The sequence below is a fragment of the Pararge aegeria genome, chromosome 6 (genome assembly GCF_905163445.1).
Source record: "Pararge aegeria chromosome 6, ilParAegt1.1, whole genome shotgun sequence".
Lineage (NCBI taxonomy): Eukaryota > Metazoa > Arthropoda > Insecta > Lepidoptera > Nymphalidae > Pararge > Pararge aegeria.
The window spans coordinates 18,085,131-18,093,267 of NC_053185.1; positions in this window are offsets into that span (position 1 = coordinate 18,085,131).

Consider the following 8,137-nt stretch of genomic DNA (forward strand, 5'->3'; position numbering starts at 1 on the left):
TAACAACACATGCAAAAGTAAAATTATGCGACTCCTGTCACTTCATTGGGTACGCGTCGTGTATCGCAGGTACTATGCGCGTGTTGGTCTTTTATTTTCAATACGGTTGTCATAAGTAAACACTTAGAATGTTTTGAATTACTTTGTGTGGAAAAATAAATAGGGTGTTTCCTTATGAGATATACTTAGGCACCCTTCAGCATTACCACTTTCGTTATTTCGTTACACGTTGTATACCCATTTGATAAACGACTAAGACACCGGGAGGTATCTTTGCATCGTTCGATTTCATGTAGGACCGAAGTGTATCGATAATACAGTCATATTTATATCGAAATACCCATTCAACTCAATGTCATGAACATTGGTTATTAATCAGATATAATTTAAAATTATAAAAAATTAAATCTAATTAGTAATTTTTAGGGTATTTGTAAAATCTTAATCAATTTAATAAAATATCTGGCAAATATGAATTTATAGTTATCAAAAGTTTGATTATTTACCCACTTTATAAAATTACTGTAACACATTATTTAATGTGGTGAACAAATAAAGTGTTGTAATAATAATAATATTATTAATGTATAGTGTTATAAAAGGACATTATAATTAAAAACTTGAGTACCACATTTTTTTCTACAGATCGTTATAAACTTTTTAAAAAATAACTGTGCAAAGATGTAATAATAAGATACGCAGCCACAAATATAACATCAGCGGGGTTTACATTTTAAGCTAAATATCACGGATTACTATGGCATTAGAGAAAAGGTTTAGTCCTAGGTATAAACGATAATTAACACTTACCTATATACTCATACACATTAACCTGTAAATGTGATTTGAAGTCATTACAAGTAGTTAGGGTTGTTAATTTGACGGCCGATTGGCGCAGTTTGCAGCGACCCTTTTTTCTGAGACCATAGCTGTAAGTTCGACAAATGGAAAATGTTTGTGTGATGAGCATGTATGTTTTCAGTGTCTGGATGTTTATATGTATATTCTAAGTATTTATGTTTGTTATTCATAAAAATATTCATCAGTTATTTTAGTACTCATAACACAAGCTACGCTTACTTTGGGGCTAGATAGCGACGTGTGTATTGTCGTTGCATTTTTATTATTTATATATTCAATATGTTTTCTGTATCAAAAATGAAATATAGGAACGTTATATGAAACTAAGGTACCACTTCACTGTATCAAGTGTTACTTTTTGTGGCCAGGTTTCCTGTACACCTAATCTAAGATTTGTACGCTCCTAATTTAAAGTCGGTTTGGACTTCTGTTCTCTGTAACATCAGAGTACAATGGAATATATATACCTTGTTTTAAAGCTCAAATTCGTACTTACTTCTACAAAAATCAGCAGTAGGACTACAGGCTTAGAATGATGATCATCTTTCCTCTGTTGCCACGTATTTTTTAATATTTCAAATTATTAAAAAAGTTTATATTACACTCGTGTTAGAAAATGTTTTTTAATTTTTTGAATACTGATTTGAACACAAGTTTTTTTTCATTTTGTCGATACTGTTTGAATTGCGAAAAAAATTGTGTGTAAGATATTAACGAGTCCATCGATCGATTTATATTGTTGTAGGAGGTGACCCGTGCGCGGTGGTGTTCCGGTAATGGGTTGATATCATGATGATACATTTTGCTGCCTAACCTTATCATTGAGTTAAACATTACCCTTCGAGACGGGTAAAAAACGTAAGTTGAGTTAGGTAACGTAGATGCAAGAAAAATCGATATCTTGTAAGAAAGTGATGAACTGGGTCACCTAATTTCGCGAAGACCCTACAGATACCTATACATGCAGGAAAAACTCTTCCACCGCATTTTCCCGTTTTTCAAGCTCAATACTCTCATAGCCCAAAGCCATTTCTGTAATAGGGGAAAAACTGGGAGTTATGGGAGCAATTCAAATCAAGAAACAACACAAGAGCTATTGTGTTTCTCACAATAGAAATCAAACGGTACAATGGAGTAGTCAAATGAATATTTTATTGAAATAACTACTCGTATACGAAGTAGATAAGTAAGTAGAAGCTGTGATAGCGCATTTGGCAGGAGCTCCACTTTCCTTTCAGGGGGCGGAGTTCGAATCCCAGCACGCACCTCTAACTTTTCTAAGTTATCTGCGTTTTAAGGAATTTTAATATCTTATCACTTGCTTAAACGGTCAAGTAAAACATCGTGAGGAAACCTGCATGCCTGAGAGTTCTACATAATGTTCTCACTTACACAACCAAGGCACTGATCTACAAGAAATTTGGTACATAAGTAGCTTATAACCTTTAGAAGAATTAAGTATAAGATACTTCTTATCTCAGGAAAGAATAGTTTCAAATGAAAAATGTTTGTCAAACTGTGAATTGCTAGTGTATGCAAAAAGTTTCTTGGCAGCTTCTTTTCGGTAGAATTTGCCACCTGAACCGTCAAGACAAATTCTTGGGCAAGTAAATCCACAAAAAGGGCGTCGGAACTTCATCTTGAGAAAGTCTTCTATCAGCGTTTATCACGAAGGTTACCTATTCAAAAGACAAAGTTGAAAAGCTGATATTAAAAAAATTCAAACGGTCTCGAAAACTGGGTCGCGTGGCCACCCCTCATGGGAAATGTCAAGAGTGCTAGGGTTGCCACGAACCCCTATTTACCTATACTTTATAATTCATGAGCTGATTTTCATATCGCTTAGTTTCGCTTAAACAGATATGCATAATAGTGCGTTTGTCTTATTTGTTATCATACCACTAATTATGTAGACTATAACGAGAAGAAATGTAGAAGAGATTGGTGTTACGAACCTCAGTAGTCGATTTAAAGGATGAAAGTTAAACGTACCCGCCAAACTCAACCAGCCAGCCAGCAGGAAACCAGCCTTTTTAATCAGGAAGCAGAAGTTACTTAGACATACTTTTAACTTTATCACTTTATATAAATTAAAGATTTATAGCATGTTTTTTATTATCTTCTAATTACACAATTATTATTTTTAATATCGGAACGCAAATGAAATAATAACTCATGCAAATTTTATTAATTATTGAAGAATAATATATATGTAAGAAGCGGTGATAGCGCAGTAGAGAGGAGCTCGACTTCACTTTCGGGGGGCGAGTTCGAATCCCAGCAAGCCTCTGACTTTTCCTCTGAAGTTATGTGCGTTTTAAGTAATTAAATATATCACTTGCTTCGACAGTGAAGAAAAATAACTTGAGGAAACCTGCAGGCCTGAGAGTTCTATATAATTTTCTCAAAGGTACGTGGAGTCCACCAATCCGCACTGGGCCAGCGTGGTGGAATACAGCCTTAACCCCTTCTCATTGTGGGAGGCGATCCGTATCCCGAAGTGAGAGAGTGAGAAGTTCAAAACCTTACAATTACACAAGGGTCCTGAAATAGTGTACTGTTCTGTATTCACGATCGGTGTCCTATTCCTTCTTGCAAAGTTTATCAAATAACCACCCGAGCGAAGCCGCGGGTAAAAGGTAGTTTTGAAATAAATATCAGACCGGGTTATCGAATCAACGATAATCCTAGAGCTGGCAGTTACCTTAACAATCTACCAGCATCTTGGGTTTTAGATTACACTTAGTTTTGCTTCAGGTTATTTTTGTTTATTTTACCTTTATTTTTGGGACAAACATCTGTTAATTATTATTTAAAAATTATTTAGTCTAGTCAAATAACAAGGCATTATTTTTTAAATTCAGATATCACAATATCTAACAAAATAATACATTTCTAATTTATTACAGCATAACATCACATACTTATTGTCATGTCTGAAAAACACTTGAATGTCAAACTGAATTTAATTACGACATAGAGGCAACCCTACAGTAGTGAATTTTGGAGTGGTTTCACTTGGCTATTACGTTAATGCAACTTCTGAAGGAAAGCTAGACGCTGCGAGTATTTTCCGCAGAACGTTATAATACTGCTTTATTTAATTTATAACTTGCATACGGTATGCAAGTGGAGCTCATGCCAAGTTTAATACCAAATCAGTAATAAGCTCATTTGGTATTGCTGCCAATTTTGTTATTATTGTCTAAACTACACTAATTGGCAGAACTAAAATTAGCTGCCCGAGAAAGAAGCTTGGAGTATTTATTTCGACGGCCGACTGGCGCAGTGGGCAGCGACCCTGCTTTCTGAGTCCAAGGCCGTGGGTTCGATTCCCACAACTGGAAAATGTTTGTGTGATGAGCAAAAGTGTTTTTCAGTGTCTGGGTGTTTATATGTATTTTCTAAGTATTTATTTATATATAATTCCTAAAAATATTCATCAGTCATCTTAGTACCCATAACACAAGCTACGCTTACTTTGGGGCTAGGTGGCGATGTGTGTATTGTCGTAGTATATTTATTTATTATTTATTTATTTGTTATTTATTTTAGTTATTCTCTAATTACGACTAGCATTGAAGGGGTTTCCCTTATTCCCTAGACTAGACTATAATATTCGCGTAGACATACCTACATTATAAACTGCATTTTATATCCCTACTTATCAATACTCATAATAAAACAGGTCAAACTATGTACATTAAAAATATTAAAAATAAAAATTTCTGTATCTGTTATCTGTATTTTTTTTCATTTACCTTTGTCTAACTGTCTATATTATGCTGAAACTACTGAATTAATTCAAATGAAACTTTGCACGATTTAAATTCATACTACGAGGTATCAGGTAGGACATAGGATACTTTTTAATTCAGCCAAGTTCTTTTGGGAGAGGTGATGAAAGTGTTTGACGTTTTATTACTATAACTCGAAGCCGCAGGGCACTAGGAATATGATTATAACAGTGAATTGCGCGAAAACGACTGACAATAGTCAACAAGAATGTCAATCATTGACAGATATACATATTTTTAAAAATATTTAAAAAAATACTAAGTTAGTTTTAAAAAAAAAATCTTGTTGCGGAGCACCAAAATTGCTAAAAATTTGTATAAGGTCGTCTTTATTGAGATAAAGATTTTAGGATATTATTAATATTTTCTTAAGTGTAAAGTTAGGAAATAAAATGGCCCGATGTGCCCCATCTACTTTTATTTCTCCAGAGAGTGGGTACCGATTTAGGACAGTATGATTTAACCATATATACCGACACAATAAACCATAGTTCAATGCACCGTTTTTGTTCAATATGGGCAAATAATAAATGCTATGCAAACATGCAAGATTACGTAAAGGTTTATGCACAATTGTAACCACAATATGTACATGAATAAGCTTATTTGTTTATCTAGTACAAGCGAAATATTAGATAACTTTAATGGCCTAACTTACTAAGAGGATCTTGGCCTCCGACAGCAGAAGCTGCCACTCACTCCAATTCTGCGCCAATAGGCTTTTCCCAGGGCGTGTAAGTCTTTGCAGGATCCTACTGAACGTTTTCCTAATGGACACTCCAAGTATGCCATTCTGCAGTATGTCATGGTGATCCTCCCGCAGCCTCTCTAAGTGCCCAAGCCACGGAATTGGTTTCTCCCCGTACTGGCCCATCACAGCTCAGAGGGGCGTTCTCTGGGTCGGTGGCACAGCTAAGCTAGACTACACAGCTAAGTCCAATGGACTCTTTGCCCAACGATGATCATCCAGCATTATGGGAGTTGCGAAGAGCCCCTCTCGTGCTATTAAAGTAATTAAATATTTTTTACGGTTATATAAATAAATATAAATATACTACGACAATACACACATCGCCATCTAGCCCCAAAGTAAGCGTAGCTTGTGTTATGGGTACTAAGATAGCTGATGAATATTTTTTTATGAATATAATACACATAAATACTTATAATATACAGATAAACACCCAGACACTGAAAAACATTCATGTTCATCACACAAACATTTTCCAGTTGTGGGAATCGAACCCACGACCTTGGACTCAGAAAGCAGGGTTGCTGCCCACTGCGCCACTCGGCCGTATATGTATATGTATACAACTTGTAAATGAAAACCGAAATCATATTTCAAAGGCTTTAGAGGTACATTATGTACTGTCCCTACAACTCCAAAACTCTTATAGTTTTTGAGTAAACCACTGCCATGGTTTTTACACGCCAAATTAAAAAATGACTCCTTTCACTTTATTATGTACGCGTCACGTTGCGTAGGTGCTATGCACGTGTCGGTCTATTATCTTCAATAGGGTTGCCATAAGCACACACTTAGAATGTATTGAATTAGTTTGTATGAAAAAATAAATATGCTTATTTTGATTCCTTATGAAAACCCGACATTATTATTTCGTAATTCCATCACACGTTGTATATGCACCAGCTACCCATTTTCCGTATTTGTTTCTTTTGCTATTGTATGCCTGGAAGAAATCGCTATGAAGCGATAAGGCCAGCAAAACGTATAAGTTGTTTTATACAATTTATATTCATTCATTCATTCAAGAAACTCTGTTACGAAACCTACGCAAGAAGAAAGTATACCACGTTCAATTTTAATAGAAGACTCTCGAATTCACGGCCTATTTTCATTATCATCTCGGATTTTACTTAGCGGTAGCGGGTTTTATATAACTGCCATACCCCTAACAGGTTAACCCGTTTACATCCAAGACTGCATTTTCACTTACCAGCAGGTGAAATTGCACTCACAGGCTAGTTCGTAGTGGCGTAAAAGATTTAAAAATAAAACGCTGTCGGCCTCCCTTTCTGAGTGGACCGAGTACGATTCCGACCTATAATTTTTTGAAGCTACGTACGTATTTAATTTCAGAAATTAAAATATCCCTTGATTTAACGGTGACATTTTAATTGCTTGAATCATATTTATTATGAAGGGTAGCTGTTTAATATACAAAATCATTATTAAATTCTTTATCACACACTCAAAAACAAAATAAACACAATAGATAAAATTAAAAAAAAAATTGATTTGAAAATATTCACGACAGCGTTCTGAAGCAGCCTTTAGCCGTAATCATTCTCAATTGCTATAAACGAGGCCTCGTGACCAGCCGAGCGTCGAACTTGCGACCGTCACGCCACAACGTGGTTTCAGTCTAACCTACGTATTGCGGTACAATGTAAATAATAGAACAGGGATTACTACAATCGCTTAAAGCAGCATATTATCATAAAACTAGCGGTCTCTCGCGACTTCGTACGCGTATAAGTCAACCTTACGAGATAGACATTTGCAGTCTCTGACTTTTGTTTGGAACTTTTAAAGGGGAACAATTGTGTCATACATGACTTTATCAAAACTTTAACCGTTTACGCAGCGGACGTAGCGGAAGCTCTCAAAAGGAGAAATAAACCCCCGATTTCGGAACATACTTATTTAGTGCTGTGCTCCTATTGATCTTAGCGTGCTGATATATGGCCTATAGCCTTCCTCGATAAATGTGCTATCCAAAACTGAAAGACTTTTTTAAATCGGACGAGTAGTTCCTGAGATCATCGCGTTCAAGGAAACAAACAAACTCTTCAGCTTTATATATTTGTATTTGATGAAAGTTTCAACTAGACCCTGTTTTCTCTAAAATAAGGATTGTAATTCTTAAACAAGCGCGGCAACAATATTAAAATAATAATACTTTAAGCGAAGGTAGTAAGGGGGAGGTATTGTGTAATGTTCACGACGCTGGCGCTGTGGTAAGCAATGCGGTCTTATGAGTGAGAGGTCCCAGGTTCGATCCCCGGCGGGGTAAATGTGGGAATTTACAATTTCTTCTATCCAGAGAAATCTTTATTTTCGGCTTTGGCCATTTCGGCTAGGCTTGTTACCATATTACCGACAACCGTTCCGCCAAAGTATCTAGCGTTTCAGTACGATGTTGCGTATAAACCGACAAGGGATTTTGGTAATATAACCTAACCTAACCGGTTAGCCCGATTCCATCTCACACTACATTATCACTTACCACTAGGTAAGATTGCAGTCAAGGCCTAAATTATAGTAAAATTAAAAAAAAACTGAATTTTAACGATACATCCAAATCTTTTCAGGCATTAAGAAGTTTATGGTTGGCTTAAAAGCATTTCGAATTCACAGATAAAAATGTCAACGTCTAGTTCGTTGGTCAATAGGTTATGAACGCTTTCACTAATCGACGAGTATGTTTGTAATTTTAGTCATAGCTAATACA